The sequence below is a fragment of the Osmerus eperlanus genome, chromosome 2 (genome assembly GCF_963692335.1).
Source record: "Osmerus eperlanus chromosome 2, fOsmEpe2.1, whole genome shotgun sequence".
Lineage (NCBI taxonomy): Eukaryota > Metazoa > Chordata > Actinopteri > Osmeriformes > Osmeridae > Osmerus > Osmerus eperlanus.
The window spans coordinates 8,084,770-8,104,084 of record NC_085019.1 but is presented as its reverse complement, the minus strand read 5'-3'; positions in this window follow the sequence as shown (position 1 = coordinate 8,104,084).

Genomic DNA, 19,315 nt, shown 5'->3' with positions numbered 1-19,315 from the left:
TTTAAGTAGAAATAGAGACATGCTAGAACATATGGCTTTATCCCCACACCTGATATTCTCGAAAACTTGGATTTGTCCAAATGTAAGTTTAGCGTCCGGAGGTATTAATAGATTGTATCTAAGGGAGACATCACCTTGTCTCTCCTCCTAAGGCAAACCCATAGAGGATAAAGAGAATGTTTCTTCTCTTTATAGTGAAATAAGAAAAACACACTTGCCTATGGATGATTTACAATGTGGCAGCCGTAACCCTTCCTCCAAGGATATCTCATTAAATGCAAAAATGGCATGTGAGCAGACCTCTACCTGCATCAATACTGTATGAATCCCATAATTCCCTTAGGCCTCTCAAAGAACACATTGCTGTGTACTCTACCTCATTGGAATATTTTTAATCAAAAGCTGTACAAAACGAATGCATACTTCCTTGACAAGCGTAATTCAAGAGAATACATTGTTATTGAGAGGTCTGGAAGCTGCCACGGTGTACGTTTCATGCTTGAAGTCTTCCACCTGACAGATTCCATGCCACGATAACGAAGAGCAGCCCATTAAGGACAGTGTCGGCAGAGTTATCACCTTTGATTCTGTCAAGGTCTTGCCTCTACCTTTCCTCTTCTGTTTCTAGTAAAAAAAATGATGTATACACACTTGCACGTCCACAAGCACAAACGCCATAAACGCAAACACAGTTCACAGACAATGGCAACATTTTCTGGTCGTAGTGTGAAATATATATTAATACTATTGCCTGTTTTGACTGCCTATGTATGACATTCTGGAAGTGAGTCCTTCTAGACCCCTATTATTTTCTTGTTTCCTGTTGAACATGTGCTGGTAGGCTTACCTATGAAAAAGGTCTGGCAGAGAAGAACACTGCAGGCTCACAATCTGCCTAATTAGGCAGTTGGAAGTTATCAGCTCCCAGGATACTGCACACAGTGGCTAGACCTCTGGTGATCACGGCCATCTTGTCCCAGATTCATGCATGTCTCCATTTGCATTCTGTATCTACTTGATACAGCTCGACCCCCACAGCAAATGAACACTGTCATTACAACAGAGAGTTCCTTCCATTTGTTGTAGATTTGTGTGCACAAACAGGAAATTGTCCAGTTGTAATCTGGTTCATGTTTCAATTTGTCTAACAGGCTGATTATAGTCTTAATTTTTAGGACAAAGACTCAGTGTCTGTTTCATGTCTATACGTATGTAATTCATAGAATCGCACTGCATACAGACATTTGTTGGCTTTAATGTCCTTTCAAGTGCTGGGTTCTCACATACAAACATGCAATCCATAAATGAGTGGGCCGTACAATGTCTTGTGCAGAAACATTTTCTCACATTCATGGTTTCACACCACCTGCTCTGCTTCCAACCCACCCTGTCTTTCTCACACCCCATCTGAGATAGGTAAAACACTGCCAGATAAAGATGTAAATGGTTTTACTGTGAAACTGCTCATTGGTATAAAAAGAGAGCTGTCTCCTTTAATGTTTATATTCAGAGGAAGCATTTAAAGTTGATAAGCTTCTCAGCAGCTTACGGGTGAAATTGTGAGGAGAAAATGTTCTTTTGTCAAAAATTGAGTCGGACATTCTGAATGATGGATGGATCCTTTTTTGGTGCTGTCACCACAGACATTTAGGGCAAATAAGATCATGACCACTCATACTCCTTCGTCCTTGATCAGAACATAATCTCCATTCTACTTTTAAAACAATGCTTAGTCTGAATAAAGTGTAAATTGATTTCATTTGCATTGCCGACTGTGTGGTATTATATTATTACAGTGGTTTAAAGCTTAGGGCTGATGCTGTAGGACTGTTGTTTTGTGGTTTCTCTCGACGCAATTAGTAGTCTAATGCTCTGATGTATGAAGGCATTTCTCATAATGTGGGGTCATAAAACTGCCATGGTTGTTTGGAGAGAGTGAATGAAACACAACCAAAGCCATAAAAATAGATGGAAAGCTTGGTCTGCTGACATAATGTCCCATTGACCGTTAATGTGTTTGCCATTATAAAAATATGTGGATGATTCTTGGAAATAACTGTCAGTAACGGTGGAATGGATAGTTTCACTTTAGAAATTGGGCACCGATTTGTTGTAATCAGACCATATGCGAAGGGATTTTTACAGATTCCGCAGGCTAGGCATAGAAATGATGAACTTGCAACACAGCGGCTGAATGTATTTAACTAGTGTAGCAGTAACTGTGTTACTGTCAGTAACTATCTTATCAAGTATTGGACCTAAGCTTGTTTCTCATAAGTAATACATAATATCAGTGTTCCATTTATAAAATGTAACTTTTTTTCTTTTAGAATACTTTTTTTAAATCCAAAGTGACATACAAATAGTGCATGTAGAAAGTCTAGAAAATCGTGGTTCAGAAGTACAAAGTTATGTACTTTTTGTGTTCAGATTCAATGAACGGTCTTGTATTTTCTAGCCACATCACAAAGTAACCACATCTCTGCTGACCAGACACAGTGAACAAAAACAATACTTAAGTGCTAATCAGTTACTTTGTGCAGTGCATTGCAACATTACAGTGCAACACTAACAAACACAGTGGAGCATAGTACAGAGCAGCATGATACTTTTTATTTATATTATGTATTTATTTCTACTTAAATAAATTAACAACCAATATTGAAGACAAAATCAAAATGGCTAACACTCAACATCACTCAAGGTAGACTCAAAACGACTTCATTTTCCAATAAATATATGGCACTGTATGGTGCTGTATTGTATTATATGGAATTGTACAAAGACCAGAAGTTTCCCATGATTTTTAGCAAGGTGACAGAATTCTAAACATACATGTCAATTTCACCAACTTAAAGAACTGGGCATGTCCATTCAGTGCAAAATGCCCTTCAAAAGCTTTTCAAAAACCTATTGAATTTTAGAAGATGACGCCTTTGGAGAGTTTATAAAGAAGACGGGTGGCTGTGTTTCAGGTGCTGCACAGCATGAGGTCAGCCCACAGTCAATACAAGTAGAGACATAGTGGCTGGCCTAAACCAACCTGAGCCAACAGGATTACTCTACAAGGCCACTCATGGTCAAGACCACATCTGTATTTAGTTCCAGATCACAAGTTCCTGTAAATTATATGATAGGGCCAAAGCATATTGATGTTGGAGAGAGAGAGAGAGTCTTGTCCTTGAAGTATAATTGTGGTTTTATTCTGAGTGAATCTTCGAGGTCTTGTTTCAAACCCTCGGTGGTAGCCAATAATTCTTGGAATCACTGAAGTCCACCAGCTGGCTAGGGACTTCGAGGCTTAAACCTCAGCTCCCTGTTCTGACCTGTGTTAATTGCACATCATGTAATTGACACAATAAAAAAAGATACAGATTTGGTAAGTATATTCGTGAGAACTGCCAGGTAAAGAAAACAGCTAAAGTTATATAAATGTAAAAATACATCAAACCAAGGACTAACATTGCACCACACAACTCTAAAAATATGTTGATTTTCAAAAACAAAAATGTTGACATAACTAGGACTTGAGGTCCTTTGAAATAGCTAGCTTTTGTGTTCAGCAATTTCAAAGTTTCTGTTTCTGCAGTAAGGTTACATGGTAAAGAGATGTCAGATGCTTCAAAGCACGATTACGAAAGACAGAAAAACACAGTCTCTTACTCAGCTGTTCTCCTGTCAGGGGAAGCCCAGATTCAGCTGTTGAAATAGATACTCTCCTCCAGGCAGAGCAGCAAGAGTCTCATGTTATATTGGTAGGATATTTGGATTATTTATGTTCTGCTAAAATATAGGAAGGGCACAGAAGAGACAAGACCCTTTGACATCTTGTGTTTATTTGGAATACTTTTATACAGGTGAATGCACTGATAATATAGAGCTAGTGCCCGCTGTTAGAACATAATTTGTATCTCCATTACAGTGGTGCCCCCAGAATGTTCTCATAGGGGTGGCCAGGGGGGTCCACTGAAAATCTTGTGATAGCACACCATCAAAAGCCATAACTTACTTTCAGGAATTCAATGATCCTGTTGTAGTATGTAGGCTAGTTGAAAACTGTGTCAATATGAGAGTTTGGGAATCACATCCTGATGTACTTTGGTTTCCTGGTTTTACTATTAATGTTACAAATTATCTGATATGCACATACGAATACTGGTACAGTTAACATTTTGAGTAATACAAAATAAAAAGCCCCCCCGGCTTTGAACCATCATCCAAGACGTCTGCCAATTGTCTCCCAATTGTCTATCAATTTCCAATACATCTCTATTATTCAAATACCATCTACCTCCATGACCATTTTCTCCAAAGGGTAAATATCCTTTCCATTGCAGCTGAAAAGTTACATTGTTAATTACAGTTTTGGATGAAAATAGAAAAAGTAATGGACCCAATAAATGACCCAATATCATGTTTCAATAATTTGATGTTAACTTCAGTGTCAACAAAAAAGGATTGACATGAAATAAAACATGAGTTTTTCTGTCTCACTTTTAGTGTACCTTCAGAGGAGGTGGCTGGTAAATGTGTTAAAGACAGATAGTGGCCTTTTGAAAACCCAGGAGTCTGTAATGCATCCCTGCACTGAGAGGCCTGAACCCTCTCTTCACCAAAGATTCCCAAGATAAAGCGACATGTCAGGACTGAAGCCCTGAGCGTTTCATCAAGGAAAGGTCACTCGCGTTACTGTAAGGATGCCATGACAAGTGTCCACAGATAACATACAGGAAGAGGCTACAGATTAACATAGAATCCTAATAAAGTTGGAATCAAATACAATCAGTGCTTCTATACTGTCTTAACTGCCCATGACTGGATGTTGAACAAGTACATTTGAATCAGTGGTTCAATACTGTTTTAACTGCCCATGACTGGATGTTGAAAGTGTGAAATTTATTTTATGTAATTAGTTTTTGTGAACTTCATTCTTCCTCTGGCATTTGGGTGTGATTTTTCTATTTTTGGTAAGCCTGATCCTGCATGCCAACAGTCAAAGATAAGACCTGACAGAACAGTTATTTAGCATGGTGTCACAAGCTGGAATGCTGACATTGTCATTCCTCAGTTTGCAAGCAGACAGAATATAAAAAAGGTTATCATCAAACAGCATCACTTGGGATGTACATGGTGTAATTTAAAATCCAGCCTGCTCCAAGTGTCCACATCCACACGAAAACAAATATAATGTATCAAGAGACTATGGAATATTGTTTTGCACTAATCTGTATTCACTTCCAAACATTTACGCAAGTGTTTGAAATAATCAGCACCGCCAGGTCAACATCTACTTACTTCAAAATGAACATAATTTGAAGCAGATAAAATGGTCTCAAGTCATACCAAACCCTATTACACATTCATTTGTTGAGTCTGAAATGGATTGGACACACCATTGGACTGCACTGGTTAAAACATGTCACTGAATCAACAATGCTTGAAATAGGAGTGTTCAGCTGTAGTGCCTTCAGCTTCAAAGTGAATCGCTCCAGCGCTGTAGTTTTTGATCACTGCAGACAATTGATCTTTGGCGCTCAAAGAATATTTATGTTCAACTATTCTTTTTTTCATGCCTTGCTTTGGGCATTCTTTAGAAGCATCGCACAACCCGCCATAAAGTATATGATTGTGCTGTAATGTCACTGTTGTGGATTAACAGATACTGAAGCTATAGTAGTCGGTCAAAAAATGCAGTCAAAAGTGCTGTGTAATGCAACACTTACAACAACACAGATACAGGAGACAGAGGCTCTTGGTGCCATATTGAAACAGCCAGACATGTCATATAAATATGTAGAGGGGAAGCACAGTGTGCAGTCATTGGAATGTGTCATTTTACATACAAAATGTGTTGTTCTTCACAGAAAATAAGCTAAGGTTAGTTTTGTCATGTTAAATATCGAAAATGGGTCCAAACACCATCATGCGATCACCCCTCAAGGGTTAATTAATTTAATGATTCAATAAACAATTCTCCTGGAATCCTGATTGTGGTTGGGTTTGGTATACATTAAATTAAAATAACAAGAATAATAGATAGATAATAGCTGAATGAGATGAATTGAATTCATTTGATAGTTACTATGCATTTGGGATTTTATGTGAATCTAATTATAACACTGGAATTAATTAGCCTTCATGCCTCTCACCATTCCAGCAACAAAATACACCACATTGTATGATTATACACCATGGTTACGAAATAACAAACAATGCTTGGCCCTTTTGGAGATCACTAAAATACTTAAAGTGTAGCATAATTACTTTGGGCAAAAAGGTAAAAGAAATGTATTCAATGCATTCTTCAGAAATGCAGTAGGACAATTATAAGAGGTTCAGGGCTTGTTTTTGTACTTTATTTTTCTGCCATTCGTGTGACATTTTTATCTTTTATCTCCCTCTCTGTTATCTCAGTCTTAACTTATACTTCTGACTGATAAATGTACCAGAGCCAACTTTGCCAAAAGCTTTGATTAAAAAAGTGTCCACATGTCACAGCGGAATCCAAGTGTGAAGTCATCTTTATTGCTTACAAAGTCTGCATCCTCTCAAGAAACAACGTTGGGGATAACACACACACACATCTGTGAAGAGATTGGTAGTTACCTGTAGCCTTGTCTGAATTTCTGTTGAATCAAGTCTGATGAAAAGTATACTCATCCGAGGTGATTGAATATGTATATCTGACAAAGAATAGCAGACAGACCTCTAAAAACAATCAGAATTAATTGCCATTGGGATTAGATGATGACATTGTAATCTTGCAAGGGTCCAGTGCATGTACATCAACCCTCCCATTAGCGCTCACTTCACACATTTGATTGCACAAGTGGCATGACTTGCGACAGGCTGGGTTTAATATTTTTGAACAGGGCTCGGTGACTAACAGTTGGGGCATATTTTATCGTCTATTAAATGCAAGTGTCTCATGGTTCCTACAGAGAGGGGTAATGGTGTGATGGAGAACCTTTTTAGCAGCTCAGGCACTCCCTCATGCAGTGTGCATCCTGTCTTGGGTCAAAGTGTCTACAGAGCATCACTGACACCAACCAACACTGCCTGACACCCCACTTCCATCCTGCTTTGCATACCGTCAACAGCAAGTAGATGCTGAACAAGCATGAGAGCCCAAGGGCCAGCAGTGTCATGATGAGGTGGAATTATTTCACGGTTGGGTTCAACATCTGGTAGATGATGTGGCTGGTGATGAGAGAGACAAAAAAACAATACGGTCTAACCAGTCCAGTAGATTTTCTTATCTGTCAACACACTTCACATGACAGAGCAGCACGTACTGGGATTCGAGGTGTGATAAGATATGTTGCTTGATGCTGAAGAGAAGCAAGAGCAATACAGGACACATTTTGGGGGGTTATTATTGAGGCTTAAGATGGCATTCAGAAAATCCCTTTTTGTATTTCAATGTATTCATAATTGGTGTTAATCCTAAACGGTATTGTGGATTGACAATAAAATATAAATACTGTCCTTCTCCTTGCTCACCTCATGCGTTCTCTCAGATTTACAATGGTCATAGTAGAGTAGGTAAGATTTAAAGCCTTAATTTTGTAACATGTTTGCCTTGTAATTGATTTCATTCATTTGCAATGTTATTAAATGCGGGGGTCAGATGGCTGAGCGGTTAGGGAATCGGGCTAGTAATCAGAAGGTTGCCGGTTCGACACCCGGCCGTGCCACACAACGTTGTGTCCTTGGGCAAGGCACTTCACCCTACTTGCCTCGGGGGAATGTCCCTGTACTTACTGTAAGTCGCTCTGGATAAGAGCGTCTGCTAAATGACTAAATGTAAATGTAAATAAATACATTGAGTTGTGAATGTGAAACGTTTCTCAAACCCGAACCGACCTCTGTAGCCCTTTACCACTAAAGCACTATGTTGCCCCCCTGTGTTGAACTCTCAATGCCACAATGTGTGGGCAATCCATCCTGTGTCTAGTCCAAGACTACAGATCTTGGGTCCTCTAGAAAAAGTTTTATAGCAGTGAAGGTTTGTAGATAGAGTGCTTACTTTTCTGTGAGATGAATGTCACAAGTGACTGACTGAACTCCGTCCACCGGCAATATGACTGTCACACTAAAGTATTTATAACCATTGCTGTGCACAATAGCACTATAAATATAATGCTAACTTACTTTCTCATTCACGTCTATTGGCATATTAATCAAACTGATGTCTCCTCACTCTTTTATCTTGACCAGCGGAAGTATTTTCCAGTTTTGCCGGTAAAAAGCCCTGTCAGAAATTAGATTCCCATAAACTCAGAGTAACTTATTTGTCTAATTAGTGTAGTCAGTGTTCTTCGAGTTCCAAGCTAATGTGTCTGTGTTTGACAACAATGGAAGTTTGCTATGAGCCCATGTGGTGAACACAGAATGAGCAATCCCATTTTGCTCATGCAGTGTTTGGTCTAGGTACCTAAATGAATGTTTATGAATGTGATACCCTGGGCACTGAGACACAGTTACAGCTGTGCCACTGTAAATCCCACCACCTCACAAATGTCATTATTGAAACTCAGATAGAATTTCATTTCTTGCTTTGGTATTCCAGAAAAAGGTCAAACCCAATTACAGATATTTTCCTGCAGGCACTGTGTGACTGGTTGAACAATGATGCTTCAGTGCTTGAAATTAAAGCTGACACAGAAACAAGCTCAGGAAATTAAACCTTGACACATAGGTCAATTTCTGTAATGCAAAATCCCCAGCTATGCCTCTGCATGTCATGGGCCATTTTGTAAGTGCAGCAGAATTATTAGGCTGCGTAATGTATACTTTTCAGCAACAAATGATTGCTATATTCCCTGACACTGACTCTTAAAGGGTGGATACTAAAAACAAAAGGGCCAGTCCTCTTTTGACACAGGCTATACTAACACAGGCTAGACTGTACATGTTGATTGTTGTCTTGAAGTACAAAGTGATTGAATGGCTTTCCAATGGTTTGTGGAAAAAGACATTCAAAAGTATGAGGAGATGAAGAGACATTGCTGGTTGAGAACTGAGTTGTAACCTCTCTGATCCACAAGGAGTCATGCTCTACTGATGCGTTCAGACTTTGTAGTAGTCCAGTAAATAACATGCCCCACAGACATGTTGTTCCTGGTGCTGCCGCAGGTGAAAGGGTGTAAGCGGTGCTCTGTGACTCACTCAAGCATGTCCTCGACACCACCCACTCTCCTCTCGGTCACATGTCAGCAGGACTCCATTCACAGGGGGTTTGACCGCAATTTGTTGTTTTCGACTGGGAATACTTATCCTTTACCAACCATAACTGTACCACACCATTTGAGGAGAATTAACTATTCACAAACAAAATACAAACATTTTGAATTATTGTATGTTACATTATAAACTCTTTAAACACTATAACATTATTATGTGATGATATCATCAGCCAACAGTACAGTCCTAACCCAATACATATATTACAGTATAATGTAGGAATAAAAGGAGTATGTTGTAGGAATCAAAACCAAACTGAGACTTGTTTACAGGAGTGACATTACCTTCTGTGTATCCATGCATCAATGGTTTTTTAATTGGATTTCATTTCAATCTCTATTTACAAATTATTTACTGACCATATTTAAATGCATACAAGCATTAATTGTTCAAACATCCAAGAACGATTTGCATTAAATGTGCATTTAAATGTTAGCTATTCTAAAGTCTAACATTGGGCTTGAATCACTTCAATATCAAAAAGGCACCATTCCATATAATATCCTGCCACTAGAGCTGCTGCAATCCCTCTTGTCCATCTATCTGTGTGATCTACTAGTCTGTTTGTTTAGCTATTCATGAAGGGATATGGAATGAATAGGAAATGAAGTGATTAAGATGTGCTCTGCAATTACTGTAGTTGGTTGAAGACATAGGAAAACATATCTCAAAAAAGAAAGCTGCCAAGTAATATCTCTCGCACCATTACACTGAATAAACATGCACATTTGGAGCCATTTGTGTATGCAGAGGAATTATAGAATTATTGTACAGAGATGTTTGAGACATGTTTAATTACTGGTTGGAGGGAATGTGTGAGTGACTCGATTCAGTCTATTGATTTATAGAGTGGCGTGGTGACTGCAGATTGGTATGCAGATTGATGATCCTCAGCTCCAGTGTTTGGGTTCCATCCCTTTTTTTGGGAACCAAGATATGAGCTAATAACGTCTAACCAAAAGGGTCTGATTTTTGAGCAAGTGCCTGCCATAATACTCTGCCCTCCACTTCTCTCTCGTTCTGTTTCTCTCTCTCAACATAGGCATCAAACTGAACTAGAGAGGGTACAATTTCTGGGGAAATTGTAGGGTGTGCTCGCTTGCGTTGGTTGCAGGTGGGTCCGTTCCCATAAGTTTTTCCCATCTAGTGATATTTTCAAGCATTTAGCCTACTCATATTGCATATTGCATATTTCATTAAGAACACCCTTTGAAACAGCTGCGAACCCCCTTTGAAACAAGCTACTGTAACAACAGTACCGTCTGCTAACTGAAAATATGCCCCCCAAAACGTAAATAAGTTTGACATTAATGTAGGGGGAAATTCCAAATAAGTTTGCTTGAAAGTTTGAAATGAGAACGTTTCTTTTGACATAAAGTTTAGCTGTGGCTTTGAAGACAGTACGACACACTGCCAGTGGGCGAGCCGAGTCTGACTGAGGCTAATGTCAAAACAAGCCGCGGTGTTCACGCAAATTCCAGGTTTTACACAAATCACAAAAATATGCTCACCCGCTGGCTATCTTTGCAATCGCCATATCTTTAAAACACTGCCCTCCTTCTGATTTTTGATGTAGAATTGACCCTGGTACGAAATTAAGAAAATACTCAGAGATCGACAACAGCTGACGCAATCGTCAACGGAGGCTGACGGGGCTCTCACGTGGCAAACCAAAGTTTTTACAGCAACCTACATTAACATCTCACCACCTGGCTGTCTTCACAATAGTCATATCGTCATAACATTGCCCTCCTTCTGTTTTTTGGTGTAGAATTGACCGAACTATAAAATTACGAAAATACTAAACTAGACGCTTGCATGGCTGCCGCCTATGCAGTCTCACGGGCGACGCGCACTCGCTCAAATTACAAAGACTTTCACGACCTAAATTAAAAATCCGAGATGGCAGTTCCACTCGAAATTGCTTTCTCAACAAAACCCAATGGTTGGTAATTTTGGTGGTTGGCATTTTTCACTCATAATCCAAGCTCCAATTTGCGTGCTAGAACGTCTCTATCACGTTGTATCCATGCGTCGTTGCTAACGTGTGCTGACGTAGTGACGTAGGCTAGCACTGGTACCCTTCGTTGACAGAAGACACTTTTTGCCACAAAAACGTTGTAACCTCCTAAACTGTGCAACGGAGTGTAAATAAATATACAAGCAACTCAATCGCTACCAAGACGAAACTTTTGATACCTAGGTTGTCTATGTAGTCCAAATATTGACTGATCCTTAGGGGGGCAAAAATAAATAATAATAAATATATATGTGAGAGAACAAAGGTTGTGCTCTCGCCGAAGGCTTGAGCACACCCAATAAGTGCTCTTAATTACACTTGGTCAACCAGACCTAGAGACACAGTTTCAAAACAAAAGCCCAAGTGCAGGATTTCATTTTGTGTTAAAACTTTGATAATGCTGGAGAAATCCCTCCTGCCGCAGTGGGCAGATGAAACGACTGGAGGCACCTTCTAATTCTTTTCACAGCCTGGCCTCAGTCCTTTATTCAATTATTTAGCATGATGATCTTCACCATTTCAATAAATAACAGAAGCAACCCATGGTTAACTTTTCATCTCATACTGAATATCAAAACCAATACACTCAAACTGGAGAGTAATTTACTGTTGGTTCACTGAACACGTGTAATATGAAGGAAAACCTTCTAACAAGCAAGGAAAAAAACACATAATAAACCAATACAAATACTGTCCAACCCAATTTTGGATCTGGAGTAATAACTGTCGATAATAATGCTGTTTTTAACAGTGGAAGACTCAAATTATCCAGGTGCATTGACAGCATGAATACAGACAATCATTGGGTACATCTTTCTGACCTCATCCCTTCAAAAACAACCTCCTCTTCACTGAGTTGTCTGGAGATGAGGATGTGATCCCAACAAAGTAGTTTTGGTCTTTGGACTGCCTTTACATCTTCTTCTTTGTCAAGAAATTGAGGCAGGACCACATTTTTGGTCACCAAAATACAAATCACATGCAATCAAAATACACTTATTTTCGCCAGCATTTTTTTTTCCAGATGGTAAATAGTCCTGCAAGCTGCCTCCTAGTCCATATGAGTTGTAGAGCTATCCTCTTTCCGTCTTGAACGGTTAACAGTCTGAGCCTAAAACCTTGTCAGCCGGCACACGCAGAGTAACCCAGGGGATATGACAAACTTATCACTTTTCCTTCTCTGTCACATAAAGCAAATGTTTTCTAGTCTAATGGTCTCAGCTGACAGGAGGGGAAATATGCTGTGTTCATTATTTGATGAGGCATTTTGGTTCCAGGAGTTAGCATTTATGAATCTGTCTTAAAACAAGAGAGAAGTCTTTACAGAGGTAAAAGTATCCTTCGCCTCTAGTCAATCCTCCACACAGCAGGCTGTAACATTGCTATTCTCAGGATATTATATATGGAGTATATATATATATATATATATACTCCAAATGGAAATGTAGAGACACTTCAAAGGCGAATCTTACAGCCAACCAAACAGAAATGACAACAGAAACTTTGCAAGATTAACAGCAAAACTGTTTGGCTGAACACATATGAACAAGATAGAACATTAGATACTGTCAGTAATGCTTGTTGGTGTTGTTGACTATAGGTATCACGTGCAGCACCAGGAAGGTGATTTGTTTATAGCATTCCATTTTTGAAACAGAGCTCTGCATTTGCTTCCAAGATGGAAAACTATCTTGTTTTCCTATCTAACTAACTTGTTTCTATCTTGGGTGGCTTTTTTCCTTCTATTGTTTTTATCCACTGAAATTCTTTTCATTTACATTTTTGTCTTCTCTGAAACATGTCAGTTACATTTAGTCATATTCTGTATCTTAACATAAAATTGTTAAGTAAGGACACTATTATGTTTTTATTTGCCCAGAATAGGTCCTCTCACCTCATGCTACATATATGGATTGAAACATTCTGAGGCTTGTATGGTAAATTTATTGTGTTTACAATCCTCAGGTTATTAGCATTCTGTGGAACATTTAAATGCCTGACTTTCAATCTTTTAGTCATAGATCTGTAGCTGATTTAAATCAATGAAGGGCCGCAATTAAAGTTAAGCACCGGTAAAAGTCGATTTTACTCCTCTTGCTCAACGCTTCTCCAAGCATGACACATTCATCCATATGATTCTGATGGCAAACAGCACGTATTATGTACAACATCACATGACTAGCACATGCTTTATATTACTCCTCATCAAAGCATATTTTATGTTTGAAACATTGCTGGGCAAACAATACATTGGTTATTTAGAAACTGGACTTTAATTATAGTGATTTGTGATGCTATGTCATAGCTTCTTATGTGCCTTAAAAATGAAATTCTACTTTATAATGTAGATCTCTCTCACAGTTATGACCATAACTCTATTATGGATAGAGTATGGTTGATGAGAGTTCATTTTATACAAAAACTACCTTTACCAATGAAACATCACGTCTCACAGACAAAGCTTTGAGGAGCTTTGTGGAGCACTTTGTCCAACTCCCTCTGTCTGCAAGAGTCAGATTTACTACTGTGCCGCTGTAGAAAACCTGACGTCCTTGATCCACATACCCACCCCACCTCCCTCACCCCTCCATATACACTGACAAACTCTTTCACACATGCCCATACACCAACACACACACATTACTTTCAATAGGGGACTGCAGCACTACAGCCACAGTGGGTTAGAAATTATACCCAGAGTAGCTCAGCCCAGTCCTCAGCCAAAAGATTCCATTCAACATCCTCTCTCTGGTTACAAACCCCTTGCCATAAATCATAATTAATTACAGACCTAGCAAATGTGTGGACTTTTATGGAAGTTACAGGCAGCAGGAACAGGAGCCCAGAGGTGCTCTGTCTCAGTTAGAGCAGCATCTTGTTGACTGCACTCACATCCACTGATGCTGAGCGCAGCAGTCATTAGATTGACAGTACGGCCATATTCCATACTTTATACTAAGGACCAATATACCAATCTTCAACATCAAAGCTGGCTCCACCAGCCACTGTGAATAATCTTCAATGTGGAGGGAGAGGATTACTGTGCATCACAAACATCTGACTTCACAACACATTAGAGCGAGCTACACTGCAGCACATAGACATAATGAAAGCTAATATTATGCAGTAAAAACGTAGCAGGCTGGTCATTTGATTCTCTTAACTCAGGAATGGCATACTGCCGGGCACTTTACCTCTCTCCAACCTAAAGAAAGGACTCCTGAGTGTATTAGCCAGGGGCTCAGCATGAACCTGTTCAGCCCGATTATTTCCTCTTGTGCAACATGACCACAGGGAGTGTTGTTGGAGAAAAAAACGTAAGCGGAGCAAGTGAGAGGAAGGGGCAGCTGATTTGTTACATGATGCGGGTGCCTCCTGTTCGTGATGCAGGTTGGTGAGGCACATTGGTTTCTATGTTTGTTGGACATGTTGTGTATACCTTTGCCGGTCGACAACTGTGTTTACAAGTCTCCACCTCCTACCAAGTTCAAAAAGCTGTCAATGAATAGCACAGCCTGATTCATCAAGCTGGTACTGTATGTGTATTGATTGTAAAGTAGTGCTCTCGGTAATCAAACATGCGTTTCTGTCCTGGTCACCAATCTGAAAACTAGATGGACGTGGGTCCAGCACAGTCCATAAAGCTCAAAATATGCGATAATTAGGCACATGTGAGATCCTCTTCTTCTGTTGGATCCCTTGTCCTTCTTCTCAATGTCAAAGAAAACCTGTCCAAGAGACTGGAGAACATGGTGATTAAATTCATCCCTTCAGCCACAGAGCTTGAACACTCAGGGGAGAACACAAGTCAAGGTCACAACATCCACACTGCAAAGCCCAGGTCTGCTCCAGGGCCCGTTTGTGTGTCTGTTTATCCACCATGGCCTCCTGTGTGGGGGTATGAAGTTTGGTGGTGGGAAAAGGGAGAGGATGGTTTGGGGAAACATCAGCATGTCTAGCTGTAATCTATTACAATGACACTCTGGGGGATCAAAAGCAATGAGCTGATGACTGTTTAATAAACTGCAAGCTTACACTGCAGTATAGTCTTAACTATGATTCATTACTGTCACTGGATCCTCTATGAAAATAAAAGAGGAGCTGGAGGAGCCTGCTGGAATCCAGCCTTGCGTAATTGCTGTAAATTGTGTCTGTATTGCACGTCAAGTTGCTCACTTTCTGTCTGTATTTTTACTACCAATTAAAATACATGATAAGAAGAACTTTAGAATCTTCTGAGTTGCTGTAGGGCTTTAGAGTTTACATATTGGAGTCTGATATTTTATTCATTGATGTGTTTCTTCTAACTTGTAATTATACAGGTAGATTTCAACAGCTTGCCCAAAGATATGTCAAACATTGGTCATGTTACGAGGTTTTGCTAGTGTGAATATTTTTGATGGTTTAGTATTTTTACTATCAACACTCAACATTAAGAATTCCAATTGCAGTGATCTGTTAAAAAGAAAGTGGGGTCGTAATTGATTAATGGCTGTCAACATTTTAATAATAGTAACAAGGTGTTCATTTAGCAGACACTCTTATCAAAAGAAACAACGTGGGGACTTTGAAGTACAACCTCTTGATCTGTACACCCATCCCCAGTGGCAAATGAACATTGTTCAGGACTATGAAAGAGACGGGAATGTGACTTCCTGTCAAAGGAGAAGACTGAAAAAAACAACACTACAGATTGGAGTCGGCTGAGTTGATTGGCTCTGAAATGTGGCCTGTTATTCCTCTACATGATATTTCTAGGCAGTATGTAAAGGGACTGTTTACTGTGTATACTAGTACAATTAATGTGTAAACTTGTATTACTACAGTATTACTTATAATACTACTCAGAGTGCGAATTATACAATCACAATCGGGGGGGTCAACTTCTTCTCCAGGGTGTTTATCGACCCCCCCAACCTATTGTTTTACCTCTTTTGGGGGGTCCAAGTCTTAATTAGGGGGATCAGAGCCCCCTAAACCACCCCATAATTCACACCCTGCTTCTACTGTGAATACTTGTATTATTACTGTGCATATATTTTTTATGTTGACCCTTTGATGTAAATCTTTTAGGGCTGCTGTGACATCTTAACTTTCCTTCCGGGATGAATAAAGTTATATCTAATCTAATCAAAGAGTTTAAAGTGTAAATAGCTACCAAAATCTACCATGTAATAAAGCACTAACAGTATTCCTCTGAGTATGACATGATCTATAATTCATTCTGTTGAGTTCATTATTATTCTCGCTGGTGTGAGCTAAAGGAGCAGAGCAGAGTCTGGAGGTAGTGATAGAGCCTCTCTATAGTGTTAATTAATGGAGGGAGGAAGACTTCTCTAACTTGTCATGGACATGTGACAAGAACATTAGAAGCTGATGAAAATAATGGTAATATTAATGTTAACCGTGCCATTGGCAGACACTGCTCATCCCATTCTCCTTAAATTAGTTATCCTCAGGATGATGCACTGCAGTATCCACAACAACCGATAAAGACAGGAAAACTGCAAAAAATGCTTGACCTTTACGGAGAATACAGCTTTGAAAAGGCTTTAATACATATCATTGCCCTCCAAACCTGACATGCACAATATGAAATGGAAGGGTGCTATGGAATCCAATAGAAATCTAAAAGAGGTTCAAAAACATTAAAGGGCCTAATGATTCCTTGACTGATTAAACTCTGACAGTGTTCAATATATGAGTGTAAGAGTGTCTGTGTCACAATTTATGACAAATGTTTTCTTTGTTGTTCTGCTGCAAGCCAGCGTCTGCATCTTAATAAAAGTAATGAGAAATTCCTCTCACTGACAAATCTATTACAGCACCAATTTACTCTCTTAGACTGCTGTAGGTTATGTTTATGATGCAAATGTGTGAGGAGGAGTTAACATTTACGACTGGGTCATTAACAAGGAGTGTGGATCCATTTGCATTTTGAGTGCCTTCGTTTAAGGAGGTTGGTCCCCAGACCTGAACATCTTCCTACTATCCCTTCATCCTGATGGCGTCATCCAGAAGCCTGCAAGAGAAGGCACATGAACTGGCACCACAGTACTGTAAAACAAATATCGCTTTGGATTGTTGGGCTGTAGAATACTGGCTCTGTAACATTTTTTGATAGGTAAAATATAAATAAAGATTCTAGTTATTGTGCATTTACTGGTGAAACTGTTCACCCAAAATCAAATTCAGTTTTTTAAGTTCAGTAGAATTTGCTTGCTAGCGACAATGGTCACAGCAAAACTACAGGAGCAGAACTTGATTGTGGTACAGGTGATAATAAAGACACAAAGACAAAGAATTTCAGACAAATCAGCTCACTCCAAAGAGTGAAGTCCAAAGAGATATTACAACAGTAGGAATACATCCATTCATAAATAAATGATGGTTAAACAGCCAAGGGCATCTGGATTCATATCTGTATTAGTTGCTGTTCTTATGAACCAATGTATCATGATGAAGAGGATTTGTGAAGGTGCTAAGGCAGCTGCATGCTGTACACATTTTAATGTTCTAGTAATGTTCTTACTCAATGTGATGTAACTAAATATTTCACTAACAACTTTTTTTGTCATCAACCGAATTCTGTTTATCATGCCTCATTACCTGAATGCACATTACAGTGTTCTGCCTAAAATTAAGCATGTAGCTATTCTCTTGAATTTAAAACATTTCATGAACCTGCCTAAAATACTGTAATTACAAAATGCCCCAGGTTATAGAATAAATAGGAATCTCATAATCTAAGAATGAATCAACACCAGTTTTGAATGTTGTTACATTGAAACTATTCACATGCCATTTTCATAAACAAATTGCACAAACAGGTGTTGACCTCCATTGTTTGACAGGCAGTTCCAGGCAATTCCGCAATTTTCAGCAGAAGCATCTTCCACAACCAGGGTACATGATAACTGACTAATTGAAAGCACATTGTCTCTGCTATCTGTGGAGATCTGCATCTGCTGAGATTACCTATGGGTCATGATACAGGGCTGATCACACTTACCAATTCTGCACAACCTACGCAGGGAGGGACACTTCTTTCTTGCTGTGGGCAAATGCAGCACAGTGGGCTATGTATCTAGTTGGTGTTGGTGGTAGTGGAAGATGCCACAGACCCACTGTGTGATTCACAACTGGTCACAGTGGCCAGGAATTGAATTAAGGACCAAAGAAGTTGTTTTAGATCATGGATGATATTTACATACAGCTATATATTACACCTATTACACAATATAATAAGATGAACAAGAACGTGATAATAACCATTATCACCCTTTTATTTTGGTAGGTGTTTTCAAAAACAAGCACTGTCACCAGTGCTTGTTTGAAGCAGCATTGTCACCTGAAGCAGCATTGTCACCTGTTCATGCAACTGCACATCTATATTAAAATCGGTTCAGAGATTTCAGATAGGCATCAGTAACAGAGCATAATTCTCTTTGTGCAAGTCATGTTTTGTGTATTTCACTTTGCCTGGAAAAATATGTTTAGGCAAGACACAGGAATTATATCAGGGTACAATCAAAGTCAACAATGAAAAGAAGCAAAACACACATTTTCCCATCATGCTTATTTTGTTCAGGGTTCAGCTCTTATCCAGGTTTAAGGATGCTCAAAGGGTCCACAGGTGCTTTGTTGCTGCCCTGGCCATGGGAAGTACCATTCATCGGTCCTGATGAGGGGTGTCACGTGGCTATCAGCCAAGGGACCACACAGACCATGGGGAATTGACTGGCTGGAGCCCCCCTAACCCCCCCCCCCCACACACACACACACACACTCCCTTATGGGGGCTTTGGCTCACTGCTCATGTTGTCCAACACTTTTCCACCTGGGAAGTTCGAGCAGGCAGGGAGGATCTTCCCCATCAATCTTTGGGCTGTCAGCTGCACTGACCCGTCGGACCCCGTCACAGCAGAGGAATCAATGGGGAGAGTCTGTTGCCATCTTGCTCTGAACATCACCCTGCGAAGCTTGATTGACTGGTCTTGGAAAAGAGAGACGAACAAACAAGCATTGTGAGAATGTAAGGGAGGAGAT